At 40.4% G+C, this 24822-nt stretch overlaps 1 long non-coding RNA gene across 1 annotated transcript in view; it reads left to right on the top strand.

Annotated features, from left to right (window-relative positions):
• The first annotated feature begins 9008 nt into the window (after positions 1–9008).
• The window catches only part of LOC145524347 (uncharacterized), a 202209-nt gene continuing 186395 nt past the window's right edge, over positions 9009–24822 (top strand). Inside the window, exon 1 of the long non-coding RNA XR_014067419.1 lies at positions 9009–9353. This is a non-coding gene — a long non-coding RNA (uncharacterized LOC145524347). The remainder of the gene's footprint in view (positions 9354–24822) is intronic.

Genomic DNA, 24822 nt, shown 5'->3' on the forward strand with positions numbered 1-24822 from the left:
AAGGGTAGAAATTTAGGGAGGCTGAGGGGTATTTTTAGAGCGTTCGGGAGGGTGTGCGCCTGCGTCAAAGAGCTGTTACTTTGATGCCGTAGCTTTTTTTTTTCTTCTGAGGTGGGATTCGGCTTTGGAAGTGCAAGTCTCACTGTAGGGGAGACCGTGTGTTTGTCCCGGGGCGATGAGTAAATTTCAATACAAAAGGATTAGATAAAAGAAAGGGGTAAGAGTATTGTTTTTTATCTGAGGGATGAGAAATTGAGCGTTTTATAGAACTTAGGAGTTTTTGTAGAATATCTCACTGCCTCTTTCAGAAGAAAAAAAAAATCGGAATTTTTATTGAAATCTGGGGGTTTTATTTATCTGAGAATTTCTTAGAAACAAGCTTTTAACAAATCTTGGACCACGTGTATTGGAAGCTTCTGTGTCTAGTGGGGTTTGGGCCAGATATCTGTTAAGTGTATGCATGTCAACAGTTCAAATTTGGTGGATTTTAGAACTTGCTTGCCATTTGTGTTAGTTGCCTACAGAAATGTAATTACAATTTCACTGCCACCACAAGGAAACATCTTAAACTACAGAAAGCACCGCACCAGTGTAACAACAAGTCCATAGCCTTTGGAGCCCTGTTGAATACCCATATGTTTTTAAAAAGTAATTCACATATTTAAGCAGCTATAAATGCTCCCAGAAATCTAATTTTAAGTCAGAATTGATAAAAAAATGTTACTAGCTGAGAGAGGTGTTTTGTTTTGATAGAGGAAACCTTTTCATTTTATTGTTGTTTTGAACCTTCCTCAAGTACATCACAGCTTCTGGGGATGTCAAAAAAAAAAAAAATCCTCCTGGGGTTTACTGAAGTCCAAAGTCAGATTGTAGCATTGTGTGAGTTTCATTGAACAGAGCTGAGGCTGATGTTTGTGGTGTGAGAGTGTTTCTGACCCCTTTATAACAGTGTTGAGATATTGACTGTACATCATATCTATTGATTAAGGGGATAAGGTACATTCTCATACTTTGAAGTGTGAAGTAAATTAATGAACTGCATTCTTTTTCTGAAGGCTGACGCTTACCATAAATGTCGTGTTTCTCCCTACAAGCCACTCTGAATGATTTTAGCGTGTTGAGAAGGCGTGACAGGCCAGCCCAGAAGGAGGAAGGGGTGGGGGAAAGGAGGGAACTCCGTTTAACAAATAAAAGAGAATTAACTCCATTGCTTTGGTCTCCTTCTATAATGATATTCATTTTAAAGACCTAATAAACAGTTCTTCAAATTTGGAATTTAATTCTAATCAATACCGTCACCCTCAAAGGTGGAGAAAGAAAGCTTGAGGGAAGACTCCCTTCTATGAATAGTTATTTATTTTATCTTTTTATTCTCCTATCTCTAGTAGGAAGTGAGGCAGGACTTTTGAAAAGTTAAAAGCTGATTCTGAGAGTAAACAAACATTAACCATTGTTTCCTCAAAAAATGCAGGAATTAGAAAAACACACATCATGTGATTACAAATTTGAGTATCTACTTCTAAGATTGTATGTATATAAATTCACTTTATAATCATGTAATTCTGCCTAGGACAATGGGTCACAATGTTGGTGTGGATATAATGAGTCTACTGGATTCTTCAGTTTGCATAAGGTTGACTTGCAGATTTTCACAAAGGTTTGTATGTGCATCTTCATTATGAAAAAATGTTTTCATGTATATATGTATAGTCCATTTACTCCCACTTTAAAATGAGGTGTTTATTTTATACTAGTATTGTCAAAGTTTTTTTTTCACCCTATCCCTCACCCCCAAAGAAGTGGTTAGTGTCTGCCCTAAGGCATAAGACAGAAGAATTAAAAAGGAAAAGCAAAGAGCATTATATGATTGACCAAAAATTGAAACAACAATAATCTTGAAACAGTGACCAACAACCAACCAGATTAACAATGAAATTGGTCTTAATGGCAGCTCTTTCTCCACTTTGCAGAAGTGACTGGATTATTTTTGAATCCCCCCACAGGAGGGAACATTTGTAATCCATTGTAGATACAGCCTGTTGGGCAAAGCATTTCATAGCACATCCAGTTCATTTTACCTTTTGTGATATTGATGACTGCTCTTGAGTGTTAAACTGCAATAATATGGAGGTTCGGAAGGGGAAGAGGAAGAAAGATAGGAAGTACAGGCTTTCTAACATCAATTAAAAGTTTCCCCCACCCCATAAGAAGTTTAAGTGCTGCCTGGGAGAGGAGTAGATGGATATTCTGCTGTTTCTTGCAAACCTGTGAGATCCACTTTCAATAAAGCTAAAATCTATTAGCATTCTGTATGCATCTGCAGCATAAATTTCATTTGAATTTCAAATTTAATAAACCAGGAGGTTTTTAATCATCCCTGGTTTTATTTGTTTGATATTAACATGCTTATTGACCGGGTCTGGTGACCAGTTTGATCATTACAGGACAGCAAAAAGTTAATTAAAACGACCACAGCCTCTTAATCATATCATCTGTCTCATCCATGTCGCTCTCTTTATTACCGGTGATGATGGATAGTCTCCCAGATTAATTTCTCTGTTTCTTCGATTTGGACAACAGCTTTTGGGACCTAATTTACATCCTGGGAACAACTTGCTCAAGTATATCTAACACCTTGCAGCTACAATATACATCAACATCTCTTTAGATAGAGGGGAAAAGGGGAGCTTTTTTTGCTGGCTGGTTTGAAGACTAATCAATGCTGTGATTTGGAGCTCTCAGGTTTTCACAACCAAAGAAATAGAAGGTCCTAAAAGCAAAGTAGAGGCCTCGGTCCGTGATTTTCCTTTTCGTGGAATGGGGAGTGAAATATGTCTCTGCTGTTGGGTTAAACAGATTAAAATGTGTAGATAGAAGGACAAGTAAATAAAGCCATTTGTAACCATTGAGTACGATTGGAGATTTATAGTCGAAAACATCAAAGTTATCCAGGCTTTCAAGTGTCCAGCAACACATCTACACCAAATAGGGTTTTGAACGTGTTAAGTGTGGTCTGGTAAATACACAGAGCTGAAAAATCCTAATAAGAAAAAAAGAGAAAAAACGCACATGAACTATATAGGCGAGTACCTCTGCTGGGTACGTTTAAACAGGGCTTTTCACATCTCGGTTTCCGGAGCGTTGGCAGAACGCGCGAGCTCTGGAAGCGGATTTGGCCGGTGCCCGCTGAGGACCCAGGTGACCTGGTGGGCGCCCCTCCTCAGAGGGAGACAGCCCCCAGACTCTGGCCACTGTGCAGGGACCTCGGGCGCGGACTCCTTGGCTACTAAATAAAACGTGAAGAAGGGTGGGGAGCGACCCCAGCGCAGCCAGAGGCTGCAAGAAGAAGCGGTCTGGGCCAGGTTGGGGGTGTCTCCTCGCCCGGAGCTCTCTGGTCAAAGTTTCTTTCCTGCTGAAATGCGAACCTGGCCAGGCTTGGACCTGTGGATTCCCGAGGGGCATCCTTTTGCTTTCGGGCGGCTTTACTAGGAAGTTGCCTAACATTTCCTGGGAAGGGAGGTAATAAAAGCCCCTCGCTGGTGGCAGATTGTTGAGCCGTAGGTGGGAAGGGATCAGTCAGCCAGAGTCCAGAAAGGGCTGTATTTTCCTGATTGGAAAATGGGAACTTCCATACTGAACAATAACCCCTATTAGTGAGGTTATTCGGTTTCAAACTGTCCGGCCACATTTACAGCCGAGTCCTTACTTTCCTGGTTCTGCTTAATTGGATGCATTTGTTGACCACAGCGAAGCAGTGGTGACTCTTGATCTACGTGCAAGGATCTCCTGCAAAGCATTGCCTTGGCGACTCTTTTTAAATAAATAGGATCGCTTGAGAAAGCATATTGTTTCTTAATTGACTAGATTCCCCCCACCCCCACCCCGTATCACGCTGCTTAATATTTATTCTTTCTCTCTGCCACTTAGAAACACTCAAAAGTTAGGGACATTTTAATTAAAAGGGACTCATCCAACTTAGGATATTACAGTGCTTTGATTCCTTTTAGCTAGGGCAGTCAAATTGCAGATATTCAGAAAGACAAGGAAGACTTTAATATAGCAAACATATGAATGTGTTGGCAAATTCATAGATAGGAAAAACATGAAGATATTTCCCCAAATAGGCATTTCGGCATATATTAAAGGAAGATAATAATTCCTTATTTGTGTGCATGCACAATGTTCATATCTTCATAGCATGTTGATATGATCATGTGCCAGTTCTACAGGCAGGTGTGTACTCTATGGTATATTTCATATTCATCTCCCTGCTATCCCACAGATGAAATTGATAATTAATTCTACAGCATTTCGTATTCCTCTTTCATCATGTAAATGAAGGAAACGCAAGTAGGGAAGAGAGAGTTTGCTCATTTGTGGTGGGTTGTGTGTGTGCATGTCTGTATGTGTGTGTGTATTCTAGTTGAGCAAGGCAAGAAAGAGAGAGAGGCTTAGACATTCAGACAAGTTCACCTCTGATTTTTTCCTAGAGTGGATTTGTTTCGGCTGTTTTCTCTTTTGGTATTATATGTCACTTTCTCACAGCTAACATGCAGAGTTAAAAACTACTGAATTCTTATCCTCAATACTATTGATTTCTTTTCATTCTGTTCTGTTACTAGAGGAGGTAATGCTCCCAGATTACCCTGTGGTCTCTTCCAGACGGTTGACAATTGCAATCGCAGTTTCGGGAAGATAAATGTTACTTTGGGAATTGTGTTTAATTACAAATAATCTAGGAGCTGCACCCGGTCTCTAGGTTTAACCACACTTATACATCATTGTACAAGGTTTACAAATGGGTGATATTTGTGAAAGGGGATACAGTTCACTTTTCCAAAATCGTGGGGGCAAAGGATGCCCCCACTTGGGGTTTGTCTCAGAGATAACATAGACCAGAAAACACCGATAACAAAAAGTGTGGGGCCTTAGAGTACTTGAAAGCTTAAGAAATCTTTTTCCAGTGAAGTTTACCTTCAGATCAATTTTATTAAAATGAAAACCTGAAAATAAACCAGTCTTTGTTGAGTCTTTAAAATCTCTTACATAAAACCATTTTTGTAGAGAGCATTTCTGAATTCACATATTCAATTTTCTTTTCTTTTTTTCTCACAGTCCTGTAGATTTTCATTGAAATAGCCCAATGGATATTTTTTACAGTTCCTCTTGTAACTCAGCTGCTACCTTTGTGTGTCTGATTCCTTGCTTCTACGGTAGCTCAATTAGTGTTGTTTGTGTGTGTGCTCGCTTTTTTTCTAATAGTCTTATTAACAAGAAAAAAGGTGGCGAACAGGTTATTCTCTTAACCTGACCTGGCTGTAAGAGTAAGATGAGCAGCACTGAACAGATGTCCCCATTTAAGCCGTTCTTTTCCCACATGCCTGCTGGATATTGCAGGCGCGCAGGAAGCTCGCTTCAAACCTGGCCCATTTCAGGCCATAATGGCCACGTTATTTCGGCCCAGTGAACACGAACAAAATCGCGTGCTTTAGAATCATTCGACTCTGAGTCCAGGAAAAGCAGGGGGTGTGGTGGCAGTGGGGGTGGCTAGGGAGGGGTGTGTACGAAGGGGAGGTAGGGTGGGGAGCCCATTTCATCTGGGATCTCTGGAAGAGAACTTGCTCAAAAGAATTTCTCCCTAGCAAATATGGTATAATTTACAGCGCAACTTAATAATCCGAGGGGCAATGCAAAAGCCCTTTGCGTTGTAAACTGCTTCTAATTACCTGCCAGAGCAATTAGCTGACTATCACGAAGAAATTAGATCGCTCAATGTAGCATAAATAATGCGAATAATTTTGTAAGAAGAATGGAAAGCGAGACCTGGTGTTTCTTTATAAGGAAATAACACCTCGTACTGTACGAGCCCTCCATGAACACATATTAATGTCTAGGCATGCATGGCAATGAGTCTGAGCAGGAACTCTCTGGCTGCTGTTCAGCACTTTTTCCGTTTACGTATGCGGGGTGAAAGTCGGTTTCCAGGCGTTCGATCTCCAGCCTTCCAGCTCACAGTAATTAACACATAGCGACTTCAATGGGAAAACCTGTTTTCCAGATGATTTTTACAATGCAGCTTTATGTCTCATTTGGCAGTTTAAATAGCTGGAGTTGTTTTCTGGCTTCATCTCTACTATCATCTGTTGAGCATATTTTGGTTAGAATACTGAATCTCACCCAAAACTTGGGTGCAGGCTTTCTCTAACTTTTTTTCCCCTAAGAAGTAGGGCTATCAGAAGTCACTCTGAGGCCACTAGGGCAAAGAATTCTTGTAGAGCCGTGAAAGATACCTGCTTTCCTGAATGAGATTGCCGGGTATATTGGAATATTTTGATGAGCTTCATTATAACTTTTTATTTAAGTCTACCTCAGTCATATTGTTATATATGTATATAATTTCTCTTGATTTTTTCCTATAGGGGACTTATATGGTGAGTTCACACATTACTAAGCAAAAGATTTTAGGTCAAGGGAAAACCTAATTTGTGAGGAAAGCTGACCGTGCATTTACGTGTCTGGTAACAAACACTATCAAGCTCTTCGAAATTTACTGTGTTTGTAAATCACAACCGAGCAAACAGATTCCAAAGATGTTTGGAAGTCGAATACCTATGCCAACACCTACACACACACACACACACACACACACACACACACACACACGCTTTTCAGTGCCGCTGAAGTGAAGGGAGTCACGGGCCCTCTTTCCCTGGTGAAAGAGATGGGTCACACGCTTGGGTCAAGTTGAATCAGTCTGGAGACCTTCCGTGGTAATCGAACTGGGCGTCCGCCCTGGTCACTGCAAAAGGTAGCTTGTGAATCCGGGAGCAGCCTGGTCGCACACAGTTCTCAGGGTGTGTTCCGCCCCCGCAGACCCTAGTGGTTTAGGGCTAGCGCCGCCACACGCCCATACCCCACTCATCCCTACACATCGAAAGCTTCGGCCCAGGTCATTGGTGAGCATCTTTCACGCCTGTTTTCACTGAGTTTTGCAAGACTTCTCAACGGCCTTGGCCAGACCAACCGTACTATGCCCAGTTTTCTGCTTCTGAGAAGACAGACTGGCCGGTGAAGTTCTACATGGAAAAGCAAAGAATCTCCGTGATTAACTCAGTCAACCCAGTCTACAAGTTGAGATACTGCTCTTTATGGCTTCACGTCTATGCAGTCCTCCCTCTTAAATAGATGGGCGGTAGCCACCTTAGGCTCCTTTTCTGGAGCTGAGGGCTGCGGGGTTAGCGGGAAGGATATAAGGGTACTAAGAGGGGGACCTACTTAGCACACACTGCCCCCACCTCAGGAGGTGTTCGAAATAAAGTATCTACATCAGCTCTAGGAAAGTCGTGACGTGATGCGCTAAACTTTTGAGTTCAAGGGCGTCTACCATACCCGGTGCGAAGTTCCCCTTTCAAATTCTTAACAGAAACGCCCATCTAGACTGAACAGGGGCACGTTTTCATTTAAGGCTTGACAAGTATTGACTTCTGTACTCAGCAGCGGTTACTTTTCAAGGGAAATAAAACCTTGAATCTTGCTTATGGACTCTGGAAAAGTAATAAAGTTTGCTCAGATACTGAGAACGCAATTTTCCACAATTGCCTCACCGGAACAAACTTATGGGATTTCATTTTGCAGCTCGGTTTCTTTGGAACTCTTAGCACCACCCCTCCCCCAAAGTCGCTGTGACGAGTCTCCCTCTTAAATAACAAGGACCTTGCTGGCCACTAAAGGCTGCAGCCCCATTTTAGTTCAAAACAAGAGCAGGACTGCAGGGTTTAGAGAATGGGTGAGTGAGGTTTGAGCTTTTTCCTCTTGAAGTAGCTGCACTAACTCGCAATAGCCAATGTAGTCCTTCTTTCCTTATCTGTTGTCTTTACTTAAAGGTTTCTTTCTAAAAATTCTCGCAGCATTTCTTGAGATGAGACAAATAAGCTGAACTGATTGTTATGTCTGTAATTGCTCTAAAAACATCTTCCAAAGGGGCCTCATGAGACAAACACATAGCTCTTTGATCAACACTGAAGAGAGCAAACATTGGAAGGACGGAAGCCCACTACTTGGGAATCTACACTCTGCATTTACAGCCCTGAGATGGAATGTCCATTACCTTCAAAAGGGCAGCTATTAACGGCAGAACGTTCTCATTTTTCTGTAGATGATACTTTTTTCAAGATTACTCCTGTCCTAATATAGGCATAATCTCCTACTCATCCCACCTCATCCTCCTGAAGCGGGAAAACACACACACATACACACACACAATTGCTGCAAATTGAAACGATTTGACAGGTACTGTCCAAGATCAGTTTATTTGAAGTTTTCTGGATAAAAGTGTTGGAAGAACTAAGGAATCCACTTCAAAACTGTCTCTGCCCTGCTTCAAGAAGCAGCTTAGAGAACAAAAGGAAGACAAAAGTGATTTCCACAATTCCGGCATACTTACCCATTGGAACTCTAAGAAGTGTGGAGCAAACTAATAAAAGCCAAAGTCAAACCAGAAGAAGCAGTGTTTGTTGTTGCTCGAAAGACACCCCGCACTACTGACTTTATTGACTGACTGGTATTAGGGCATTAAAAAGAGTGTTTTGCCCAATTTCAGTGCTTTAACAGATTTTAGCAGATTTAACATAAACTAGGCCAACTAATATACGTATCTAAAGTTCCAAAATAAACCTTAGATGGATATACACAACTAGTTTTGCTAGGTGATGCTGCTGATTGACCAACCGAGTCAAAACTACTCTTTTTTGTAAGCTTCGGTAATTCGAATTTCCTTCCCCTAGGTACTACCAATTAAGGACCGAAATTGCAAAATGGCCAGAAATTGTAGGAAATCTGCGGGAGAAAATTAAAGTCAACCCAGTGTAGACTTTAAAAAGACCTGATATGTACAAGTTCCTAACTCAGCTGCAGGGAAGACCCATGCGGACAGACGGTTCCAGAGTCACTTTACGCACCAGCAACCACCACGCTCTGCGACAGGTAAGACTCGCGAGGCTGCGGTCGCCGCGCGAAGACGCGAACATCCGCGAGTTCCCGCGATTAGTTGTCCGGGCCACCTCAGAGGCGCTCCCCCTTTCGCTTTCGCGTATACCCGGGGCATTTTGCCCTCCAGGGTGTACCGGGGGTCTCATTTCCCTTCTCGGTGCTATGCCATCTAAGAGGTCAGGAGACTGGCAAGGAAAACTCAAGGCTGTAGCCGACGGGTGGGGTAGGGGGATTAGAAAGACTAGGAGAGGCTCCCCCCTCACATCCGCCTCCCAAGGTGGTAACCGCCCAGCGCTTTCCTTGGGAAAGCTGAAGCTCCCCAAGAAGTCATTTAGTGTCCTGTCCTTGGGACTCTAGACTAACAGGTGAGTAGTGGACGACGTTCCCCACCCGTCTCAGGTCGGGATGAAATGGGCGACGGTTGTCTGGAAGGCGGTCACGAAGACCCTCCAAACGAGGGCCCGTCGGGCCTCCCCGCAGTTTCCCAAGGCTCGGAGCCTGGTTCTCCGACAGCATGGCGGAGAGTTTCTGCACCCAACAGTCACAATATTTGCACAACCCTTTCTTCCCTCCCCTCGCCCTACCCCCACCTCGACAGCCGCCAGTCCCCAGGCCCGGCGCGCAGGCCCGCGCCGCCTCGCACCTCCTGTTTTCGGGCGTAAGCCGCCCGCCCGCGCGGCCCGGGCGGCGGCGGCGGCGGCGGAAGGCGGAGGCGCGGGCGCTGGGCTCCGCCGCTGCCCGGCCCAGCCCCGCCCCGCCCCACCCTCCGGCCCTCCCCTCCGCTTAGCCGCGCTCTCCTGCCGAGCGCCGCCGCCGGCTCCGCGCTCTGCCCCGCTCGGCTGCCGGCGGCTGCCGCTCTCCCCGGCCGGGAAGGCCGCGTCGGCTCCCGCTAAGGGGGAGGCACCACCCCGCCCCGGGGCGGGCGTTCCGCGGGGACTCCCGGGCCGGCCACAAAAGCCCCTTTTCGCGGGCCTGGCGGGACGGGAGTCGGGTGTGCGGCGGCGGCTCCCCACCCCTGCACTCAGCCGCCCGCCTCGCTCCTCCTCCTTCCCTCCCCGGTCCCTCCTCCTCTCCCGCCCCCCGAGGGTTCGCACACCCGGCGGGCGGGAAGGTGCCGCCCTTGGGGCGGACAAAGGGGCAGGCCGGGCGGAAGGGGGCTGCGGCCGGCACGCGCGGCCGCGGGAGGGGCGCGCGAGTCCCGGGCTGTCGACCTGACTCCCACTGGGCGGCTGGCGCGGCCTGGGGGCAGAGGGGAGCGGGCGATGAGGCCGGGAGGCGGGGTGCCTGCCCTACTTCCCCCGCCCCACCCCTGGGACCGCGGGGGGCTTATGTGCGGAAGGGGGTCGCGGACAGGTCACGGGGCCTGGGACTCACCCCACCCCACCGGGGCAGGAATTGAACCTCCTGTTCTGCTCGTCTCCCCCTCCAGGTTTTGACTGGACTGGACTTTAAAGCTCCTTTAGAAAATTTATATTCTCGTTTTTCTGTCAGTGACAATACATTAGAACCACCCTAAGGGCTAGTTAAACGCAGATTGCTTGGCCCCAACGCCAGAGTTCCTGCTTAAGAAGGTTTGAGGGGTGGGGGCCGATAGTTTGCATTTCCAAATAGTTCCCACGTGATGCTGAGTTGCTGATTCCGGTACCACACTCGAGAATCACTGCTACACCATTCTTTCCTCACCGCTCCCTTCTTCTAGAAATGGGAGAGGCTCTCCCACAGGAATTCCTAAAGGCACTGCTTGTGCTGTCATTGCCAAGGTAGTTTTCCCTCTTTTGAAGGTAAGCTGTACATAGAGTATGAACTGGATTTTCTTGCCAGCGGCTCTAAAGTTGAGACTGACCAAATGCTGGAGTGTAATACTAGTGTGGAGGGCTTTCCTCGTAGCTCAGTGGGTAAAGAATATGCCTGCAGTGCAGGAGACTTGGGCTCGATTCCTGGGTTGGGACGATCCCCTGGAGAAGGAAATGGCAACCCACTCCAGTATTCTTGAGAATCCCAGGGATAGAGCCTGGCAGGCTACAATCCATGGGGTCGCAGTTATCGGACGACTTAGCAACTAAACCACCACCAATCCTAGTGTGAGTGGTGCTTGAGAAAGAGGCTGCATAGAGATGAACCAGAGAAAGCAATAGTTGAGCTGGTCATTTCCCCACATTCAAAACCGGAGCCAGGGAGATGAGTCCTGTCGCTCCAGCACAAATTCAAAAGGCACTCAAGTAGTTCCCTTCTGATACAATGACAATCTCCTGCCTGCTTTTATTTATAAATTTTTAATTTTTTTCCGTCCTATGTTTTTCATACTTTTATATATTACTGAAGGACCTAAAAATGTTAAAACAGGGCACAAGAACTATATAAACAGAAAAGAGATAAGTATGAAACTTTATTTAACAGCCACATTACTGTTGAAAATTTCTCTGATGCTTTAAAAAAGCATAGCTATGTATTTTACAGGGAACAAAATTCACCTTATTTTAAATGCATCCCCTGCCCTCTCAAATCTGATTCCTCCAAAAAAAATTTTTTTTAAAATCTAGTGTGAAATATATTTTGACATTTCAATCCAGTTAGAGTTAGTTGAGGAAACTCCCCCAAAAAGAGACATGCTAAAGTTTTCTTATCCCCAGTGGACGTTGTTAGTCATCTGATTTCAGCCTTGTAGTTTTCATTGTCAATACTTGGGTTCTCTCAAAGGAAAGAAAGTTGGGGACTTACATTCACTGTTTTTCAAGAGGAGATTAAACACAAAATCGATTTAATGGAGCATCTGTAATCTTAAATACAAGAAGTCAAGAGCTAAGGCTGTAATAGAAAGGTTAGCTTTTCTCCATTGTTCACACTCTCTAACGCATATTTTTGGAACTTAATTATCAATGAAAGCTACTACATCGATGCAATACAGTATAGGCAAATTACAAGAACCTTTTACTTCTTCCAACTGGGTTTAAATTGCAAATCTTAACAGTGAACTGGGTGCTTTTGGCATTGAATATTCAATACAGTGAAATGTGTTTTAAGTGAACCACCCAAGGACCCAGGAACATTTGCTTAATAATGATACTTTGCAATTCTATAGGGCCTTTCAGGCAAGGATCTCAAGTGGAATGCTCTTTAACTACACCCTGCATGGGAAACCTTGAGAATATTTTAAAGTGCTCACTTAAGGCTTATTGGAAAGAATCCTTAGTATAGATTTCACAGTGTGGTTTTAAGAAATGAGGTACTGCAGAATTTTCAATCTCAAGGGTATCATATTCATGGGAGTTTGATGGTTACTGAATATTTGTTAGTTATTTTCTGTGAAGCTTAAAATGTATATATTTCCCCCAACTTTTCATTTTGAAAAAATTTCAAACTTACAGAAAAGTTTGAAATAATAGCACAATGAACCATTTCAGTGAACATGCATATTCCTTTCTTCTAGGTTAACATTGCTAACATTTTGTGACAATTGCTTATATTCTCCTTCTCTCTCCCTGTAGATAGGTAGATATTGACATACTGTATCTATATAGGTAGACATCGATATAGAATAAAATTGTTTTCTTGTTTGTTTATTCATGTACGTGCATATAGTTCTGTAGTTCTTGTTTAACTTACGAGCATCATTGCACTTCACTCCTAAATGCTCCTCCTGATTCTTCTATCTAACTATAATGCCTATAAAAAATGTACTCATTGTTGATTTTTAAAAAGAATTCCATTGACCTTATTTTTGAGTTCAGAATTTTGTCAGTGTTGTCTGAATTCTGGAAAGAGATTTAAGTCAATGCTGGCGTAAATGATCTCAAATACCTAGGTATCTTGGGAACTTAAGAACCCAATTAAATAATTATTATAGAAACAATATATACTAAGTGTTTTGAAATCTATTTTCAAAAATAATTCAAGAAACATTCAATCTTTTTAACATGCTTATGAAACACAAGAGGAACATTTATATTCCAATCCAAGCCCACCCTCACCCCCCTCCCCTGCTAAATTTAATCTGCTTTTACCTTAATTAATGTTTGATCTAAATTATCAGAATAATAGTCTTAATTATCCACTTCATTTTGCTAGCTAGTGTAGACTTGACCAAAGTGAAAATAGCATTGGCAGTTATGTACTTTGAGAAGTGTATGCAGACAATTTACATAATTTAGCCAAAATGGCCAATTAATTGGTGTAATTATGAATGTCTAGACTTGGCCTTTATTGGGTAGGCAGAAGTAAAACCACTCCTCTTTCCAATGGTTATTTGCCTCTAGCTTGAAAGATCCACATTTTTCTTGTATTGAATATTTTTACATTCCTAATTTAAAATATTCTCATATTTTTATTATTTAGGCATGTTAATTAAGAGTAATTATCCAAAGACTATTAAGTACATCTTCTTGCCTCTTACAAATCCTTGAATTATGACATAACTTAATGTGTGATTTATCCCACTTTTGGAAATGTATGTAATTACATATTTATCTCCATAGTGTTACTGCCTTATACTTAATATTCAGTCATTAGCATTATTATCTCTTCTATGGAAAGTCAACTTCTAACTGCATGAAATTCCTGGAGCTTAAAGTCATTTTACAAATAAATGTTAATGAATTTTTGCAGTTTTTCAGGTGTGAAATTCATACAGCTTTATGTAAAAATTAGTGGGAACTTTAAATTTTTTACATACAATTACCTCCTTAGGTTAGAATCACTGCTACTTTGACTATTTAAATATAATGTCTTCTTTTATTCTTATGTAGCTCACATTTTAAAACATGTTTCAATAAAGTCTTAGTCTTCTAAAGCTGTTTGTCAAGCAAAGCAAAAGTACTGATGGTTGTGTTAATCCTACTAAACAGAGAACTGCAGTATGATTAATTTTAATCAGAACTTAAGCATCAGAAATGTACAACCTAAATTGTAAAACATGTTTTTTGACAACTAGTAATGGTTATTGTCTCTGTCCATGGGAAATTTCTTAATACTAGTCAATGAAGGCAATTGAGAATAAAAGTACTTTTATAATTAATATATTTGTACAAACACTTGAAGAAGCTATACCTATAATGAATACTGACTTATAAATTGGGAAAACTGATTTCTATTTCTAGTTTCACTGATTGTCTATGTTGGTCAGAAGACATATCACTTAACCTGCTAAGTGAGCCTCACTTTTTTCATTTCTAAAACAGGGGTATTACTTGCCCTGCCAACTCCACAAGTTGGACAAGATGGCTCTGAGGCTCCAATGAGAAAAGGTATATGAATCTTCCTATTTATGGAGCACCTACTGTAGGAAGAAAGGAAAACATAAGCAATAGATGCCTGATTTCAGATTTTTTAGAGTACCTGAGTAGAAGAGCAAAAGCGCAAGAAGTCACTAGCATATATGGTAGAGAATTGAATATGTGTTGAATGAATTGTACAAATCATTACTTAGGGTTAATAGGGGGTTGCAAGAAGACAAAACCTAGGGGTCTTGAGTGGATTATAAGATGATAACATGTAACGATATGGAATATTCTGAAGATTAAAATTTTTATTTTTTAGATTTTTGATGTATAAACCTAAGACAGATCTAGAGCTGCACTTATTATTTGATATGTGATAAAGCTATAGATGGAACTGTAGCATATAATATATACCTGGCTATATATATATATATAGCAATATATATAATTAAATATGTAATATAATATTATATATATATAATTAAAAGCTAATTATGAGTTAGGAAAAAAAAACAGTTGTTGGTGTTTGCTTGTATTATTAGGTAAAATGGTATTCTGAGGCTTAATCAGTAAATATTGCCTTGTACCAGTATCTTGTATGTGTAAAAAAGGCAGCTGGCTTAAAAAAAAAATTTATTGAAGTAAATGGGGCTCCAAGACTGTCATTCTCTTTTGTTTGTACGGGATGAGGTCCTGCCCACTTTGGGGCACTGGCTCTACATCTGTCATTCCATTTGCTAGTGAGTCTCAAAGTCAGGACACTACAGCTGTCCTGTTCTTTTCAGCCTTTTCTGTGATGGAAGAGATGAGATGACTGGCTGGCTGGTCAAGGCTTCACCGCATATTCAGCAATTCTGTACAAGTACTATCCTGTAATTGTATTGTTCTCGCCTTTATTTGTGGAGCAGAACTTTTCACTCTGAAAGGTCATTGGAATGTTTATTTTACTATGTGTCCCCTATTTAATTATTTTGCTTTGAGTTGTGTTTGTTAATAAAACAATGGTGTCAAACTGTTAGCCGTAATTTATGTTCTACCACGCACATGCATGCATTTGCATAGCCAGGAATAGTGAATGGAAGGGGAAAGAACATTGCAGTTAGAAGGTTCCGGTTAGGTTTCCTTCCAAATAAGGACTAATCTGTTGACTTCCTAAATAAGATGTGTGGACATAAGCAAGGTCTTTTGTGTTTGAAAGTAGCAAAGTCTACTAATTCAATATTAATGTCTTGGATTTGTCAGAGGAACCTGAATATAAATAATCAGATGAATTTTCTATTGGTTGGTGACTGGGCTGGTTCTGGCTAAACTAGCTTTGAGTTGGATGGAATTGGTGGAGACAAATTCAAAGTTCATTTGCACTTTCTTTTCCTTGGCTGGGATGTGTATGTGTTTGAATTAGTCTTTAATCAAACCAAAAATTTTGGTGGAGGAAGCATTGTAATGAGACATCTCTAAGGGTGCTATGTGATAGTCCTTGCACAATTGCCATGAACTTGACTGCATAATCTTGAAGCATAGCAAGATCACAACTTTTGCCTTCTCCCTTGAGTCTCACTTGTTTTTAACCTTGGCTGTACTATCATACTCTCTTGAGAAAGTTTCAGAAATCCTGATGTCTGGGCTGGACACTCAGGTTGATTTAATTGGTCTGGAATGTGGCCTGGGGGTTGGGATTCTGAAAGCTCCTCCAAAGAGTTTTGCCACATGATTCTAATTTACAGCTGAGGTAGAAAACCATGGACTCAAGGGTAGACTGTTTATCGAGTGTGCTTAAGCACTTGCTTTTGAGTTTGGCATCTCCTCTCCAGGTCTTTCCTGGAGGTCTTCGGTTACAGATGACAATCCCAAATATCTAGGGGAGAGAAGCAGGTAGGGTAAGTTACTTAAATTCAGAATGGGGCTAAAGTAAACAGGATTCAGAGCCCTGTGGTTTAAAGACTTTCTCATTTAATTACCTTAATATCCTGCACTAAATAACTCCATTTGTGTTAAAACTACTGTTAGATTTTAAACATTTTTTAAAAAGGAAGTGTGATTGGTTTATAATAATATGTTAGTTCCAGGTGTACAACATACTGATTCTCTGTTTCTATACATTACAAAATTATCACCATGATAAGTCTAATTACCATCTATCACCAAAAAAAGTTTTTACAATATTATTAACTATATTCCCCATGCTGTATATTTCATCCCCGTAACATTTGTTTTTCAGCTGGAAGTTTGTACTACTTAATCTCCCTCACCAATTTCAGTAGAATTCACCTGTGAACCTGTCTGGTTTTGCACTTTTGTTTGTTGGGAGATTTTAAAATATCTGATTCAGCTTAACTACTGGTAATCAGTGAGTTCATATTTCCTTTTTCTACCTGATTCAGTCTTGGGAGATTGTATATTTGTAGGTATTTATTTATTTCTTCTAGGTTATCCATTTTATGGGCATATAATTGTTCAAATTGCCAATATCCGCTGGATCATCGAAAAAGCAAGAGAGTTCCAGAAAAACATCTATTTCTGCTTTATTGACTATGCCAAAGCCTTTGACTGTGTGGATCACAATAAACTGTGGAAAATTCTGAAAGAGATGGGAGTACCAGATCATCTGACCTGTCTCTTGAGAAACCTGTATGCAGGTCAGGAAGCAACAGTTAGAACTGGACATGGAACAACAGACTGGTTCCAAATAGGAAAAGAAATACGTCAAGGCTGTATATTGTCACCCTGCTTGTTTAACTTATATGCAGAGTACATCATGAGAAACGCTGGGCTGGAAGAAACACAAGCTGGAATCAAGATTGCCAGGAGAAATATCAATAACCTCAGATATGCAGATGACACCACCCTTATGGCAGAAAGTGAAGAAGAACTAAAGAGCCTCTTGATGAAGGTGAAGGAGGAGAGTGAAAAAGTTGGCTTAAATCTCAACGTTCAGAAAACTAAGATCATGGCATCTGGCCCCATCACTTCATGGGAAATAGATGGGGAAACAGTGGAAACAGTGTCAGACTTTATTTTTTTTGGGCTCCAGAATCACTGCTGATGGTGATTGCAGCCATGAAATTAAAAGACGCTTACTCCTTGGAAGGAAGGTTATGGCCAACCTAGATAGCATATTTAAAAGCAGAGACATTACTTTGCCAACAAAAGTCTGTCTGGTCAAGGCTATGGTTTTTCCAGTGGTCATGTATGGATGTGAGAGTTGGACGGTGAAGAAAGCTGAGCACCGCAGAATTGATGCTTTTGAACTGTGGTGTTGGAGAAGACTCTTGAGAGTCCCTTGGACTGCAAGGAGATCCAATCAGTCCATCCTAAAAGAGATCAATCCTGGGTGTTCATTGGAAGGTCTGATGTTGAAGCTGAAACTCCAATACTTTGGTCACCTCATGCGAAGGGTTGACTCATTGGAAAAGACCCTAATGCTGGGTAGGATTGGGGGCGGGAGGAGAAGGGGACGACAGAGGATGGGATGGTTGGATGGCATCACCGACTCGATGAACATGGGTTTGGGTAGACTCCGGGAGTTGGTGATGGACAGGGAGGCCTGGCGTGCTGCAATTCATGGGGTCGCAAAGAGTCGGACACGACTGAGCGACTGAACTGAACTGAATTGTTCAAAAATAATCTCATGATTTTTGTGTTTCTGTGGTGTTTGTTGTAACTTCTTTTTCATTTCTGATTTTATTTTTCTGGGCCTGATTTTATTATCTGATTTTGTTTTATTTATCTATGTCCATTAAAGAGTCAGACACACTTAACAACTCGAGAACAATTCACTAAAAAACAAAAAACAAAAAAACCCAGCATAATGGGTATAACTGCAATTTAAGATAATCAGTACCAGTAGTTAAGTGACCAGGTTAAGTATATGATTTGATTATTATTGTTGTTCTTCAGTCACTAAGTTGTGTCCACCTCTTTGCAACCCCATGAACTGTAGCATGCCAGACTTCCCTGTCCTTCACTATCTCCCTGAGTTTGTTTGACTCATGTCCATTGAGTCAGTGATGCCTGCCAACCTTCTTATTCTCTGTCACCCTTTTCTCTTGCCCTCAGCCTTTCCCAGCATCAGGGTCTTTTACAATGAGATGGCTCTTTGCATTAGGTGACCAAAGTATTGGAGCTTTAGCTTCAGCTTCAGTCCTTCCAATGAAAATTCAGAATTGCTTTACTTTAGTTGTAGACTGGTTTGCTCTCTTTGCTGTCCAAGGGACTCTCAAGAGTCTTCTCCACCACCACAGTTCGAAAGCATCAATTCTTCACTGTTCAGACCTCTTTATGGTCCAACTCTCACATCTGTACATGACTACCAGAAAAATCGTAACTTTGACTATACGGACCTTTGTTGGCAAAGTGACGTCTCTGGTTTTTAGTACACTGTCTAAGTTTGTCATAGCTTACCTTCTAAGGAGTAAGGGCCTTTCATTTCATGGCTGCAGTCACCATCTTCAGTGATTTTGGAGCACAAGAAAATAAAATCTCTCAGTGTTTCCATTTTCCCCCTATTTGCCATGAAGTGATGGGACCAGCTGCCATGATCTTAGTTTTTTGAATGTTGAATTTTAAGCCAGCCTTTTCATTCTCCTTTTTTACCCTCACTGAGAATAAAGACAACAAATCTAATTCCATTATAAAAAGCTATCTCAATGTAAATAGTTCCTGAAGAAAATGAGATTTAGGGACTTATAGTTAATATAGCAGATTGAACATGTTTACTTTCTTCACTTCTCTTCAGAAACCTATCAAAATCATAATGGAATAATATGAGAGAGCAAAGTAGAACCAGAAAGTAAACTAGGAAATGAATAGTCATGGAGTCCGTGGAACAATCCAGTCAAAGAAAAGAAGTGAAGAATGACAAATGGGTTTAGAGGGAGCTACCAACCCATATTGAAATAGGAGGCTATGGGAGGGGGGATTTTAGGAAAAAATGTAAAAGTAATGAATTGTTTGATGTACATAAACTTTTAGAAAAATTAATGAACATTTGACAAATCTGTAGTAGCATTTGGGGAAAAACAGTTGTAAGTACATAGAAAACTTGGGCTTCCCTGATGGCAGAGTGGTAAAGAATCTGCCTGCCAAGCAGGAGATGTAAGTTCAATCCCTGGGTCAGGAATATCCTCTGGAGAAGGGAATGGCAACCCACTCTAGTATTCTTGCCTAGTAAATCCCATGGACAGAGAAGTCTGTAGGGCTACAGTCCATTGGGTCACAAAAGAGTCAGACATGACTCATCGACTAAATTAACAACAACATAGAAAACTAAGCCAATGTGAAATCATTAAAATTAATAACTACAGGAAAAACAAAAAGTATAATGAGAGAGGAAACATAGTAAAAAATACCAGTTGGCTCACCCGATAGTAAACAGTTTTTATGTAGTTGTAATATAGTAAATATCAATTATTAATCTAAATAAAATGTTTGATGCAATTATATTTGGTGGATGGGGGAGATAAATGTGTATTTCTTTTTCTGGAAGGGAGGTGAGGTGGTGTAAGAGAGCTCAATTGTCATTCATGTCATCCATGATAGAAAATCAGTAGTTTATATGAAAAAAATTTTATATATTTACAATTGGAAAATATGTACTTAATTACTAACAGCAGTTGCTTTGGGCTGTAGGATTTTGTTGGGTGGGGGATGGTGGACAGAAGTGGGAATGGGATAGGGGAGACTTTTTAATACTAGTTGATTTGATTTGATTTTTAATAGTAATTGATTTAGTAATAGTTGGTTTGATTTAGTAGTCCCAAGTACATGTATTACATAGGGAAAAATTAAAATTAATTTAAAGAAATATCTTTTAAAAAGACAAAATGTGGTTTGAAGAAGCACCCTCAAACTAATCTTTCACCCCTAAAGTAGTTAATGTGTACATGTGGGTTTTTTTAAGTCTTCCCAGATCAAAATATTCTGTTCAGGTTGTTATTTTGGGCAATGCTAAAGTCCTCAAAAACTCAGTTCAATGGGCTCAGAGTTCTAATGAAACAATTAAAGCAAAACCAAATTATAACAATGAAGGAAATAATTTACTTTTGATTTTTATTTCACCTCTTTGATTTCTTAGTGGCAAAGTGCAATAGAATCAACATTCCTGAGTTTGAACAAGTTCTATTCCTGATTAGGTGATCTCGGGCTAATAGTTTAACTTCTCTAAGCATCAGTTTCTTCTCTAAAAATCCAATGATAAGAGTTTCTATCTCATAGGGCAGTTGTAAGGATTAAATGAAATGAATTACTTAGCAAAGTGTTTGGACTATCATAGGCATTACTTAATGCTAACTGCTATTACTCATCCTTCTTCTTTCTTCCTAGAAAACAGAATATTCTCGAACAGCTCTATATGCATTGTCTTCTACCACTGGGTATCTAGATGCTTTTTAACTTGCCCTGTTAGTTATCGCTTTATCTCTAGCCACATCTATTTTTATAAGCACATGAATTATGGACCATTATATCACAACTGAACTAATTTCTTAATGAGTGTCTTAATTATAAGTTATACAAGAACAGGTAACTAGTTTCTGATGTTCTGAGGGAGTAAAAATTTTTTTTTCCTGAAGGAGTAAACTTAAGATTAATTATAATTGTATAGAACTTTCATTTGTCAAGCTTAAATTGCTATGTAAATAAAATCTGATTAAACCTTTGAGTAATTTATGATTCCCATTTGGTAGATGAGAAAACTGAGGTTTTGAAAAGGGTATATAATTTTTTATAGGTTATATAGTTTGTCTTTAAAAGACCCGTTATAATACGTTATATGCCTTAATTCATTTTAACGTCCTGATTTTAGCACTGTCATAACTGTTACTGAATAGGTGATAAAACAATGTTTCAAAACTTGAATATGCAGTCAGTGATAACTTTGTGCTGCAAATTGGGTAATATTTCTGAATCCTAAAGAGCTGTAAGACTGTCCTTGATTGCTGCAGGGTCAGTAAGGTTTTTCCCCATGAACTACTTTGGTTTATTTGTGCATTTATGCATGCAGTAACCACAGAGTGCTCACTGTATGATAGGCACAGTGGTTAGAATTGGGCATCCGTAGTGGAAAAGGTATGGTTCTTACCTACCCCCAAGCAGTTCCAGCAGGGAGATCTATCTGTTTGCGCTTGTAACACATTGCTGTCAAGGACATAATGCAAATGTGAACAAAGTTCCCAGAAAAATAGCGCCTAGGTATATCCAGAGAACGACAAACTGGTTTAGGCCAGTCCCTCCTACACTATCCAGGGGCACAGGACCTTTCCTCTGGAACTTGTCCTCCTGTCTCTGAGAGGAGACCCCAGGCAGATTGTATTGGCATTACCCTTTCAAAGAACTTTTCTCATGGAAAGGGCCGTGGTATTTACTTCTTTCTTGGAGAGTCCTTTTGCCTACCCCCTCAGTTTCTCTAAGATCCTTTACTATGAGGAACAGTATTCTAATCTCAATCTTCATCTTAATGAATGGACCTCTAGTTGCTGAGACAGTTGGCTTCTTGGCTTTGGATATCAATTTTCAAGTGAATAACAGGGATTCGTTTTCTGGGGTCCAGCTCATGAAGGCACTTGACAAACATGACTGGAAATTCTGTGCTCCATCACTACATTATACTACCTCTGAAACACATTTTCAGTGTCTCTATAAATAGCAGAAATATGGGATTTCCATAATGATCTGATAATGACTTTTCATTGATTGTTTGTGTTGTCCTTGTGACTTCCTCATACTGGAATACAACAGACAGGTATAGTGTGACCACAATGGCTGATATATGCCCCCCAATTTAAGGTGGTCTGTACTGGCTAAGAGTACAATGATTTGAATGTTGGCTCTTCTTGTTCATGACCCTCTTGGGTGAATTACTTAACTCTGTAATGCTCAGTTTCCTTATCTGTGAAAGGAGAATATAGTAGTATTAATTTCATACAGTTGTGAAGAATAAATCATTGTAAGTACCTAAATCAGACTGTTCAGCTTTACTGTTCGCTCTGTCCTAGCTGGGCATGAATATTTGAGGAAAAGACAAATAGGGAGACATTGCCAGCACGTCTTCTGCATCTTCCCTCTACTGTGGTTGATCAGAGGATTGTGCCGTTTCTCCATCATATCTCACTTTGGTATTTGCCTCATTTCCAGAGACCGGATCTACAGATGGAGCCTTTCCTACCCTTCTTCCATCCCTGAAATTGCAGCTACTGTGAGATTTTCTAAGTCTAGGGGGTATATTAATTGGGATATTGGAAACTGGTTGAATTTCACTTGACTGGTGGTTGTTTCCCAGAGCTTCAAGATTGTAAACAGGTAAGTAACATTATTCCCAAAAGAGTGTGTTTAAATATCATATAGTTTGGAGCACCTAATAATTTAAGAATATGAGAAGTTTTGCTTTTTCTCTATAATATAAACAAAAATAATGGATTGTTGTGACTTAAGATACAGAAGTAATTATTTTGCAAGTAAAAATAGTGTGGAATATTTTTATTTAATCATAATGTATACCTTAATCATAGATTCCATAAAAATCCTAACTTTTTTTGAACTTTTTATTTTGTATTGGAGTATAGCTTGGGAAGCACTTCCCTGGTGGCTCAGCTGATTAACAATGCTGTAATAGTTTCAGGTGAATAGGTAAGGGACTCAGCCATACATATACATATATCCATTCTTCCTCAAACTCCCCTCCCATCCAGGCTGCCAGGTAACATTGAGCAGAGTTCCTTTATTGATCATCTCATTAAGCAGTGTGTAGATATCCATCCCAAACTCCCTAAACCTTCCCCCTAGCAACTATAAGTTTGTTTTCTAAGACTGTGAGTCTCTTTCTGTTTTGTAAGTAAGTTCATTCATATCATTGTATTTTAGAGTCCACATATAAGGGAAAAATCCCAACATTTTAATCCTAAAATTTCAGCTACAAAATGATTATTTACCAACTTATATTTTGATAATATTTATTTTATGTCTCTTTAAGAATTTTTCTCTTAAACTTATTTCTTACTAATAATATAATTTTATTAAACCATTAATCACCAAGCATAGTTTTCTAAATATCTGCTTGGTGCTTTTTCCAGTTTTATTGAGAAGTAATTTAGTTTATCAGTGTATAAGTTTAAGATTTACAGCATGATGGAGAAGGGAATGGCAATGCATTCCAATATTTTTGCCTGGAAAATCCCATGGACGGAAGAGCCTAGCAGGCCCCAATCCATGGGGTCACAAAGAGTCAGACATGACTGAGCAACTAACACACATATGTATTATGAAGAATCGGTCTGATTTACATGTATTATGAAAAATTGGTCTTCCATTGTAGCTCAGTTGGTAAAGAATCTGCCTGCTGTGTAGGAAACCTGGGTTCAATCCCTGGGTCGGGAAGATCCCTTGGAGAAGGAAATGGCAACTCACTCCAGTATCCTTGCCTGGAAAATCCCATGGACAGAGGAGCCTGGTGGGCTGCAGTCCATGGGGTCGCAAAGAGTTGAGTACGACTGAGCAACTAACACTTCACTTCATGAAAGTAGTTCACTTCACAGTAGTTCTAATTAACATCCATCATCTCACAAAAATTAAAAAAAATTCTCCCTTGAAAACTCTTCAGATCTACTCTTAACTTTTCCATATATCATACAGCTGTGGTAACTGTAGTCACCATGTAATATTAATACATTATATCCCTAGTACTTATTTATCTTATAAGAGGAAGTTTATACCTTTTGGCCACCTTTCTCCAGTCCCTCTCCTCCCCACTCCCACTTTTGGTAACCACAAATCTAATCTCTTTTCCTATGAGTGTGGTGTTTATTTGTTTTTTTAGGTTCCACATATAAATGTGATTATATAGTATTAGTCATTCTCTGACTTATTTCATTTTGCAACAATGCCTTCAAGATCCATGTGTATTGTTGCAAATTACAGGACTTCCTTGTTTTTTATGACTGGGTAATATATGTGTTCAGTTCATTTCAGTCACTCAGTTGTGTTCGACTCTTTGTGACCCCATGGACTGCAGCACACTAGGCTTCCCTGTCCATCACCAACTCCCAGAGCTTGCTCAAACTCCTGTCCATTGAGTCGGTGATGCCATCCAACCATCTCATCCTCTGTCATCCCCTTCTCTTCCTCCCTTCAATCTTTCCCAGCATCAGGGCCTTTTCCAGTGAGTCAGTTCTTCGCATCGGGTGGCCAAAGTATTGGAGCTTCAGCTTCATCATCAGTCCTTCCAATGAATATTCAGGACTGATTTCCTTTAGGACTGACTGGTTTGATCTCCTTGCAGTCCATCCTTTAACAGTTTTGAATCAATAATTTGGATTAATAATTCCATAAAACTGTTAAAGGACTGTTGCTAGCATGTGAGATGAGTGCAATTGTGAGGTAGTACAAAAAGTAGTATGTGTATATATCTAGCTATCTATCTATCTCACAACTTCTTTATCCATGTTGAGATCAAAAGACTTTGATCTCAAGTCTTTTCCAACATCACAGTTCAAAAGCATCAATTCTTCGGCATTCAACTTTTCTTTGTGGTACAACTCTCACATCCATACATGACTACTGGAAAAACCATAGCTTTGGCTAGACGGATGTTTGTCGGCAAAGTAATGTCTCTGCTTTTTAATATGCTGTC

This window comes from Giraffa tippelskirchi, chromosome 10 (genome assembly GCF_054371585.1).
Source record: "Giraffa tippelskirchi isolate mGirTip1 chromosome 10, T2T-mGirTip1v1.2.pri, whole genome shotgun sequence".
NCBI lineage: Eukaryota > Metazoa > Chordata > Mammalia > Artiodactyla > Giraffidae > Giraffa > Giraffa tippelskirchi.